This window comes from Triticum dicoccoides, chromosome 1A (genome assembly GCF_002162155.2).
Source record: "Triticum dicoccoides isolate Atlit2015 ecotype Zavitan chromosome 1A, WEW_v2.0, whole genome shotgun sequence".
Lineage (NCBI taxonomy): Eukaryota > Viridiplantae > Streptophyta > Magnoliopsida > Poales > Poaceae > Triticum > Triticum dicoccoides.
This window is the reverse complement of record NC_041380.1, coordinates 487663591-487674660: the sequence shown is the minus strand read 5'-3', so window position 1 is coordinate 487674660 and position 11070 is coordinate 487663591.

Genomic DNA, 11070 nt, shown 5'->3' with positions numbered 1-11070 from the left:
TGCCTGGCGTATCGCCTCCTTCGCTGCGCCAGCTTGGTCCTCTGGGACGTGGTGCGTCGTGAAGAGGGAGGGCTGCGGAGCACTCGTCAGCGGATCTGCGAAGGACACAGTGTGTTGAGTGGCGTTTTCCTCCTCCGCGACCAGAGTCTCAGGCACCGTCACATCCTGGGGCACCCTGCTGGCAGACGCTTTCCTTCTCATTCTGTGCTTCAGCGGTTCCTCATCTTCATCATCATCTGGGAGAGTGATAACAACATTGGATGGAGCTACAGAAAAGAATCAGAATTAGAGATCATGAGTTAGTCGACTAGAAACGGTGTTAAGGGTATAATACCAGGTTTTGAGGTTGCTGCGTCCTCCATCTCATGGTCGTCAGCCCGGGCTGAGGTCTCAGAAGTAGCAGCACTGCAACTCCAAAGAGTCAGTCGACTAACTCCAGCGCCAACCAGAGATAAAGTTCATGCAAAACAAGAAGACTTAAGCAACATGATTACCCTGATATGGTGGGGATGGACACCTTCATCTTCGGCAGGTGCTTGGTCGGCATTGACGGGGCCGCCCTGGGCTGCTTCGACGCCTTTTCAGTCAGCGCCGGAGAGGTGGTCCGAGGGCGTTTGGTCGACTGAGTGACAGTCGCAACCCCCTTGCCACGTTCAGTCGCAGGGTCATGGACAAGCTTCGACCGCCTTTCCGAGCGCGGTGGTGCAACCTCCTCCTCCTCCTCTTCCTCGTCCTCATCAACATCATCATTATCATCATCAGTGTCATCATCATCATCATCATCCTCAGCGGCGTCCGAGTCCCACTCCTCCTCCTGGCTCTCGCCCCCGCTCACTTCTCCCTCCTCAGTCGGAGCTTGTGCTCCGTTGGGCATCGAGTACAGCTCAGTGAGGGCCTGATAGACATCCAGACAAAGATAAGTTGACCGATCGGCAGGGAAAACAGAAATAAATATGACGAGAATACAATGGGAAGTGGAGCAGACATACCTTGTTTGGATCACTGTGGCAGTCGAGTGGAGGAATCCTTCTGGCTCCGCGAGGGTTATCCTTGTTCCCAGTAACAGCGGCCATCCACCTTTCCAGAGTGGCATCGTCGACTGTTTCTGGATTGACCCGAGTCACATCCTCAGTCCCGCAGTACAACCACATGCAATGGCTCCGGAACTGAAGAGGCTGGATACGACGCCTAAGGAAAACCTCCAGGAGATCCATACCCGTCACTCCATCCCGAACCAACTGAACTACACGCTCCATCAGCATCTTCACGTCAGCTTTCTCCTCCGGAATCACCTTCAGAGAGGAGGGCTTGTTCACTCGGTCCATGGTGAACTGAGGGAGTCCACTCGACTGCCCCGGCGTCGACTGATCTGGCAGTAGAACCAGGTCGACTGCCAGCCTCTAACTGACTCAGGAAATGTCATGGCTGGGAAGGTGCTCTTGCTCCTCACCTGGATCCCCAGACCCCCACACATTTGGACAACTCGGGTTTTTTCGTCGCCTGGGCTTGCCTTCTTCACGGTCTGAGAGCGACATGTGAATATGTGCTTGAACAAGCCCCAATGCGGTCGACAACCCAGAAAACTCTCACACATGGACACAAACGCGGCAAGATAGGCGATAGAATTCGGGGTGAAGTGGTGGAGTTGCGCTCCAAAGAAGTTCAAGAAACCACGAAAGAAAATGCTCAGAGGCAAAGAGAATCCGCGGTCGACATGGGTAGCCAGAAGCACGCACTCACCCTCTTCTGGCTGGGGCTGCCACTCTTTCCCCGGAAGCCTCGCAGCTCCATGAGGGATCAGGCCCTCGTTGGCCATGTCGAGGAGATCCTTCTCCGTGATGGTCGACTGGATCCAATCTCCCTGGACCCAGCCTTTCGGCAGGCGAGATCTAGACGAAGACCCGCCGCGGCTGGTGGATCTCCCCTTCGCCTTCTCCGTCGCCGACGCCTTCTTCGCGCGTTCCAGCACCGCCGTCTTCTCCTTGACCATGGCTACCGGCGAGGCGCGCGAGGAGAGGTTGTGCGGAGGCGAGAGCGAGCGCGTTGGGCGGAGACGAAGGGAGCAGAGGGAGAATGCTGAGGCACTGTTCAAAAAAACCCTCGCCGGGCGCATTTATAAGATCCCTTCCGAGTGGATGACAGGTGGGCCCGGTCGATCTAATCATATCCTGAAACAGTTGCGCGAGCGTGATACGTGGCGAAAAAAGCGGCACGGGGATCGAGGCGTCTATGCCCCGTCCCATCCGAGCGCCGCGGACCGCTCCGCTTCGCGCGCTCCCCCAAATTCCATATCCCGCGGAATCCGCGAACGGCAGATCAGTCTGCCAGACGCGGGATTCCCTGCGATCCATCGCTCGGAAATCAGCGAAGTCCAAAAGATCACTCGACGAAGAAAAAGAATGGATCGAGTCGACTGAAGAAAAGTTGCTCACTATCAACAAAGAGATTTTTTGGTTCAAAGCAACGCACGACTAGTATGCGAAGGCTAATCGGAAACAACATCAACTCCTTCATCACTCAAGCCTCAATCCATTCGGGGGCTAATGATGGAGTCATGTACCTAGGGTAGGGTCACAGACCTGATCTAAGTACCCTGCCCAGGGACATCCTGAGAAGAGATCACCTTCCAGTCGACCTACGAGGGACTCACTCGACTGACTTGAAGGACTCGACCACGAAGACTCACTCGACCACCAGAAGGTCAAGAGGCACTCTGCACTGCAACGGTCTGTAATTAAGTAGACTTTATGATAGTAAAGACACTTTATGTGGGGCGTTACCAGTAACGCCCCGGACTTAACGCACCTTAAACCCTCTCCTACATGGGCAGGCTGGGGTCCTGGCGCACTCTATATAAGCCACCCCCCTCCACAGGTAGAAGGGTTCGGCACCCTGTAACTCATATACACATAATCCACTCGACCGCCTCCGGGCTCCGAGACGTAGGGCTTTTACTTCCTCCGAGAAGGGCCTGAACTCGTACATCTCTTGTGCTTACAACCTCTCCATAGCCAGGACCTTGCCTCTCCATACCTACCCCCCACTCTACTGTCAGACTTAGAACCACGACATCCTCCTCCTAGTAGGAGTAGGACTCCCCTCTTTCCTACTCCTACTAGGAGGGGGAAAGGAAGGGGGGAGGGAGAAGGAAAGGGGGGCGCCACCCCCCTCTCCTAGTCCAATTCGGACCAGGGGGAGGAGGCGCGCGACCCACCCTGGCTGCTCCTCTCTCTCCCCACCAAGGCCCATAAGGCCCATTACTTCTCCCGGGGGGTTCCGGTAACCCTCCGGCACTCCGGTTTTCTCCGAAATCACCCGGAACACTTCCGGTGTCCGAATATAGCCGTCCAATATATCAACCTTTATGTCTCGACCATTTCGAGACTCCTCGTCATGTCCATGATCACATCCGGGACTCCGAACTAACTTCGGTACATCAAAACTCATAAACTCATAAACTCATAATATAACTGTCATCCAAACCTTAAGCGTGCGGACCCTATGGGTTCGAGAACAATGTAGACATGACCGAGACATGTCTCCGGTCAATAACCAATAGCGGAACCTGGATGCTCATATTGGCTCCCACATATTCTACGAAGATCTTTATCGGTCAGACCGCATAACAACATACGTTGTTCCCTTTGTCATCGGTATGTTACTTGCCCGAGATTCGATCGTCGGTATCTCAATACCTAGTTCAATCTCGTTACCGGCAAGTCTCTTTACTCATTTCGTAATACATCATCTCGCAACAGCCTCATTAGTTGCAATGCTTGCAAGGCTTATGTGATGTGCATTACCGAGAGGGCCCAGAGATACCTCTCCCACAATCGGAGTGACAAATCCTAATTTCGAAATACGCCAACCCAACATGTACCTTTGGAGACACCTGTAGAGCTCCTTTATAATCACCGAGTTACGTTGTGACGTTTGGTAGCACACAAAGTGTTCCTCCGGTAAACGGGAGTTGCATAATCTCATAGTCATAGGAACATGTATAAGTCATGAAGAAAGCAATAGCAACATACTAAACGATCGAGTGCTAAGCTAACGGAATGGGTCAAGTCAATCACATCATTTTCCTAATGATGTGATCCCGTTAATCAAATAACAACTCTTTGTCTATGGTTAGGAAACATAACTATCTTTGATTAACGAGCTAGTCAAGTAGAGGCATACTAGTGACACTCTGTTTGTCTATGTATTCACACATGTATTATGTTTCCGGTTAATACAATTCTAGCATGAATAATAAATATTTATCATGAAATAAGGAAATAAATAATAACTTTATTATTGCCTCTAGGGCATATTTCCTTCACGTGGGGACCGGCGAGATCAGTACAGAAACCACGAGCAGTATGATCACCGACTCGATCACGATGATCTTCGTCGAGTGCCCACACCTCCCCCAAGGAGTGGGTCATACGTGCCCCGACAGCATGATGACAGACGTCCTCACAGTATTGGGCGAAGGATTCCAGTTGACCCCAGGGAACCGGGCTTTGATGCGAGATCTATTCTCGTTCAGGGTCTAGTCGACAGAAACAGAGCTCACAGAGAAGGCCACGACAGAGATTTTCCAACCAGCAGCAGAGTGGATGTCTCAGGTCCAGAGTGCTTCAGCAGAGCCATCAGGGCTGCGGTGATTCCTCCCAACTTCAGGTTGACGACTGGAGTCAGTAAGTTCACTAGTGAATCCAAGCCTGACACTTGGCTAGAGGATTACCGAGTGGCTGTACAGATTGGTGGTGGCAACGATGAAGTTGCCATGAAGCATCTCCCTTTAATGTTAGAGGGCTCGGCCAGAGTGTGGCTGAATCGGTTAGCGCCTGGTAGTATTTATACTTGGGAAGATCTTGCCCGAGTATTTGTCAGAACATTTGAAGGTACTTGCAAACGGCTAGCAGGGCTGATAGAATTACAATGTTGCATTCAGAAACCGAGTGAAACTCTGAGAGATTATATCCAGAGATGGATCACATTACACCATACAGTGGAGAATTTGTCGGATCACCAAGCAAATTTGTGCCTTCAAAGAAGGCGTTAAGTATCGAGAATTGAATCTGAAATTCGGTCGGACGGGAGATATGACTCTGACTCGGATGATGGAGATTGCCACCAAATACGCCAATGGTGAAGAGGAAGACCGACTCCGGAGTGGCAAACACAAAACAGTCGCCCACGAAACCGGAGGAGGGAACTCCAATCGGAAGCAGAAGCGCAAAGCCGAGCCAGCTGCTCCTGGAGAAGCCTTAGCTGTGACTCAATGAAAGTTCAAAGGGAAACCCAAAGGACCGTGGAACCCCAAGAAAGTAAAAGATCAAGATGGAAATGATGTGCTAGATTTACCATGCCACATTCACACTAAGAAAGATGAAGAGAGTAATTTCATTTACCCAAAGCATACCACGCGACAGTGTCGACTCCTAATCCAGCAATTCTGAGAGAAACAACCCAATAAAAAGGAGAAGGAAGCGGACAAAGTTGAGGATGAGGAAGAGGACGATGATGGTTACCCCCACGTCAATTCCACTCTGATGATTTTCCTGATGTTGAGAGTAAAAGTCGACTGAAAGTCATCAACAGAGAAGTGAACATGGTCGCTCCGGTGACACCCAGTTATTTGAAGTGGTCTCAGACTGCCATTACATTCGATCAGTCCGATCACCCAACGCACATAGCCACCCCTGGGAGGCAATCGCTGGTGGTCGACCTAGTAGTCGAAGGCACTCGATTGACTAAGATTCTGATGGACGGTAGCAGTGGTCTGAATATACTGTATGCAGAGCCGTTGAAAGGAATGGGCATTCCGATGTCTAGACTCAATGAAAGCAATATGAGTTTCCATGGAGTTATTCCTGGAAAGAAGGCTGCGTCACTCGGCCAGATCTCCCTTGATGTAGTTTTCGGTGATTCCAAGAATTACCGCAAAGAAAAGTTGACATTTGAAGTTGTGGATTTCCAGAGTGCTTATCATGCTATTCTGGGCAGGCCAGCTTATGCACGTTTTATGGCTCGGCCATGTTACATGTACCTCAAATTGAAGATGCCTGGTCCTAAAGGGGTGATCACTATCACTGGCAATTGAAAGAAGGCAGAAAAGTGCTTCCAGAAGGGCTCAAAGATCGTCGATGCACAGATGGCATTAGTGGAATTGCAGGAGTATCAAAAAATGCAGATCCAAGTGATTTATTGCGAGCGAAGAAGCCTACCACAGATTCAGCATTCCGGTCGTCTGGTGAAACGAAGCCGATTCATATTCACCCAACGGATCCCAATGCTGCTCCGACTCACATTTCAACAACACTCGACTCCAAATAGAAAGAAGCGCTCATCCAGTTCCTCCATGAGAACTGTGACATCTTTGCATGAAAACCTTCTGACATGCCAGGTGTTCCCAGGGGACTAGCTGAGCATCGTTTGCGAGTCGACCGAAAAGTGAAACCAGTCAAAGAACATCTTCGACGGCCCGCCGTACAGAAGAGAAAGGCAATCGGTGAAGAAGTGGCTCGGCTTCTAGCAACTGAGTTTATCCGAGAGATTTATCACTCCGAGTGGTTAGCTAATGTTGCCATAGTCCCAAAGAAGGATGACTCACTTTGCATGTGCATTGACTTCAAACATATCAATCGGGCCTGCCCGAAAGATCACTTTCCTCTCCCTCGCATCGACCAAATAGTCGACTCGACTACGGGGCGTGAGCGTTTGTCCTTTTTGGACGCTTATTCCAGGTATCATAAGATCCGTCTGTATGGACCCGATGAGATAAAAACAACTTTCATCACCCCATTTAGGTGCTTCTGTTATGTCACTATGCCATTCGGCTTGAAGAACGCTGAAGCCACATTCATGCGGATGATTCAGAAATGTTTACTCACTCAGATCAGTCGGAATGTAGAAGCATACATGGATGACATTGTGGTCAAGTCACGTAAAGGTTCCGACGTACTGGCTGACCTTGTTTAAACCTTTGCCAACCTCAGAAGGTATGATATCAAGCTTAATCCATCAAAGTGCATGTTTGGAGTTCCAGGCGGAAAATTACTCAGTTTTCTCATTTCTGAACGAGGGATCGACGCTAACCCAGAGAAAGTGGGAGCCATACTCCGGATGAAACGCCCTGTGCATGTGCATGATGTCCAGAAGCTTATTGGTTGTTTAGCCGCTCTAAGTCAATTCATTTCTCGCCTCGGTGAAAAGGCACTGCCTCTTTACTGACTAATGAAGAAGTCAGATAAGTTCGAGTGGACTCCTGAAGCTGATGCAGCATTTGCAGAGTTTAAAGCCCTGCTTTCCACCCAGCCGGTGCTTGCTGCTCCAATCAGCAAAGAGTCTTTACTGCTTTACATTACAGCCACTGGACAAGTCGTTAGTACAATACTTACGGTCGAGCAGGAAGAAGAAGGAAAAGCTTACAAAGTTCAGTGCCCAATATACTATGTCTCTGAAGTTTTGACTCCATCAAAGAAAAGATATCCACATTATCAGAAGCTTGTTTATGGGATTTATATGACCACGAAGAAGGTTGCACATTACTACCACTCCATTACAGTCATCAGCGACGCTCCATTATCAGAGATTCTGAACAACAGAGATGCAACTGGTTGAGTGGCAAAGTGGGCGATTGAACTCCTTCCCTTAGATATCAAGTTCGATGCAAAGAAAGCTATCAAGTCCCAAGCAATAGCGGATTTCCTTGCCGAGTGGATCGAACAACAACTGCCGACTCAAGTTCACTCGGAGCACTGGACCATGTTCTTTGATGGTTCCAAGATGCTGAATGGTTCCAGTGCTGGGGTGGTACTGGTATCCCCCCGAGGAGACAAGCTCAGATATGTCCTCCAGATTCATTTTGATTCCTCCAATAACGAAGCAGAATATGAAGCACTCTTGTATGGGTTACGTATGGCCATCTCACTCGGCGCCCGTCGCCTCATGGTCTATGGCGACTCAGATTTGGTAGTCAATCAAGTGATGAAGGAGTGGGACATTAGAATCCCAGCCATGACTGGCTACTGTAACACGGTGAGGAAGTTGGAAAATAAGTTTGAGGGGTTAGAGCTCCATCATATACCCCGACTGAAAAATCAAGAAACCGATGATTTAGCAAAGATAGGCTCCAAGAGAGAAGCCATTCCCAGTAACGTGTTCCTGGAGCATATTCATGCACCTTCAGTTCAAGAAGATCCCTTCACTTAAGAGTCCCTACAGCCAAAGAGTGCCACCGATCCGACTGAAGTCGAGATTCCAGCCGTGGTCGACCTAATCATGGATATTTTGGTTATTACTCCCGACTGGACAGTGCCGTACATTGCATATATCCTTAGGAAGGAACTCCCAGGGGCTGAAGAGGAGGCTCGACAGATCGTCCGTCGATCCAAAGCCTTTACTGTGATAAGAGGACAACTGTTCAGGGAAAATGTAACAGGAGTCAGCCAGAAATGCATAACCCCAGAAGAAGGTCTAGCGATCCTCAACAACATCCACTCGGGGACCTGTGGCCACCATGCGTTCTCTAGGACCATTGTGGCTAAAGCATACCGAGCTGGATTTTATTGGCCACGAGCAAATGAAATGGCGAAAGATATAGTCGACAGATGTGAATGCTGCCAGTTTTACTCCAATATGTCCCACAAACCCGCGTCAACCCTAAAGACCATTCCACTTGTCTGGCCCTTTGCTGTTTGGGGATTAGATATGGTTGGACCGCTGAGGACTGGTAGGAGCGGCTTCACTCACGTGCTTGTAGCAGTCGACAAGTTTACCAAGTGGATTGAAGCCAAGCCTATCAAGAATCTGGAAGCTAGTACTGCCGTCAACTTCATCAGAGAATTGACGTTCAGATACAGAGTTCCACACAACATCATCACTAACAATGGATCGAACTTCGATTCAGATGAGTTCAGAGCCTTCTGCGCCTCCCAAGGCACACGAGTCGACTATGCTTCAGTTGCCCATCCCCAGTCGAATGGACAAGCAGAGAGAGCAAATGGCCTGATTCTCAAAGGATTGAAACCCCGACTGATGCGAGACCTCAAGCATGCAGCGGGCGCCTGGGTTGATGAACTTCCTTCAGTTCTTTGGGGATTGAGGACAACTCCCAATCGGTCGACTGGCCGAACTCCTTTCTTCTTGGTCTATGGAGCTGAAGCTGTTCTACCGAGTGACTTGCTTCATAATGCACCACGAGTCGAGCTCTTCTCCGAGGATGAAGCAGAGCAAGCTCGGCAGGACGCAGTCGACCTCCTAGAGGAGGAAAGAGAGATGGCCTTGATCCGGTCGACCATTTATCAGCAAGATTTGCGTCAATTCCATGCCAGAAATGTGAAAGGTCGAGCCTTTCAAGAGGGAGACTTGGTTCTTCGAGTGGATCAGCAGAAACCATGCAAGCTCGCTCCTGCTTGGGAAGGCCCCTTTATTGTCACCAGAGTGCTTCACAATGGAGCATACCATCTTTACAATGTCGAGCATAAGAAGGACGAGCCACGGGCTTGGAATGCGGAGTTGCTTCGCCCCTTTTACACTTAAGTACTCATTCGAATAAAATGTAATAAGAAATACCTTTGTAATTTGCTTATCAAAGACAAGAGCTTTACAGTCCTCTTAAATGATTGTTGTTGCTTTTATTTGCGTCTGAAATCCCCCAGTGGGTGACTTAGCTGCGAATCTGTTTCGCCTAAGTTTAAAAGAAAATCCTACCGAGTGGTGAGCAAGCCGCCCACTCGGAGGCTTAGCTGCGAATCCGTTTTGCCTAAGTTTTAAAAAAATCCTACCGAGTGGTGAGAAACCCTCCCACTCGGAGGCTTAGCTGCAGTCCAGTACTCGCCTAAGTTTGTAAAATCCCACCGAGTGGTGAGCAACCCTCCCACTCAGGGGCTTAGCTGCAGTCCAGTACTCACCTAAGTTTAAAAAATCCTACCGAGTGGTGAGCAACCCTCCCACTCGGGGGCTTAGCTGCAGTCCAGTACTCGCCTAAGTTTAAAAAATCCTACGGAGTGGTGAGCAACCCTCCCACTCAGGAGCTTAGCTGCAGTCCAGTACTCGCCTAAGTTTAAAAAATCCTACCGAGTGGTGAGCAAGCCTCCCACTCGGGGCTTAGCTGCACTCCAGTACTCACCTAAGTTTAGAAAATCCTACCGAGTGGTGAGCAACCCTCCCATTCGGGGGCTTAGCTGCAGTCCAGTACTCGCCTAAGTTTAAAAAATCCTACCGAGTGGTGAGCAAGCCTCCCACTCGGGGGCTTAGCTGTAGTCCAGTACTCGCCTAAGTTTAAAAAATCCTACCGAGTGGTGAGCAACCCTCCCACTCGGGGGCTTAGCTGCAATCCAGTACTCGCCTAAGTTTAAAAAATCCTACCGAGTGGTGAGCAAGCCTCCCACTCGGGGGCTTAGCTGCAGTCTAGTACTCGCCTAAGTTTAGAAAATCCTACCGAATGGTGAGCAACCCTCCCACTCGGGGGGTTAGCTGTAGTCCAGTACTCGCCTAAGTTTATAAAATCCTACCGAGTGGTGAGCAACCCTCCCACTCGGGGGCTTAGCTGCAATCCAGTACTCGCCTAAGTTTGTAAAATCCTACCGAGTGGTGAGCAACCCTCCCACTCGGAGGCTTAGCTGCAGTCTAGTACTCGCCTAAGGTTAAAAAATCCTACCAGGTGGTGAGCAACCCTCCCACTCGGGGGCTTAACTGCAGTCCAGTGCTCGCCTAAGTTTGAAAAATCCTACCGAGTGGTGGGCGACCCTCTCACTCTGGAGCTTAGCTGCAGTCCGGTGCTCGCCTAAGGTTTAAAGTCCGTCCTTATCCGCAAAGACGACGAGGTGCAGGTCGACTACAACCTTCTCCTTTGGAGGTGCGCCACAAATACAACGTGCGCTCCATCACCATCCGCAAGGACGACGAGGTGCAGGTCGACTGCAACCTTCTCCTTTGGAGCCACGCCACAAATACAACATGCGCTCCATCCCATCCGCAAGGATGAAGAGGTGCAGGTCGACTGCAACCTTCTCATTCGGAGCTGCGCCACAAATACAATGTGTGCTCCATCACCATCCGCAAGGACGACGAGGT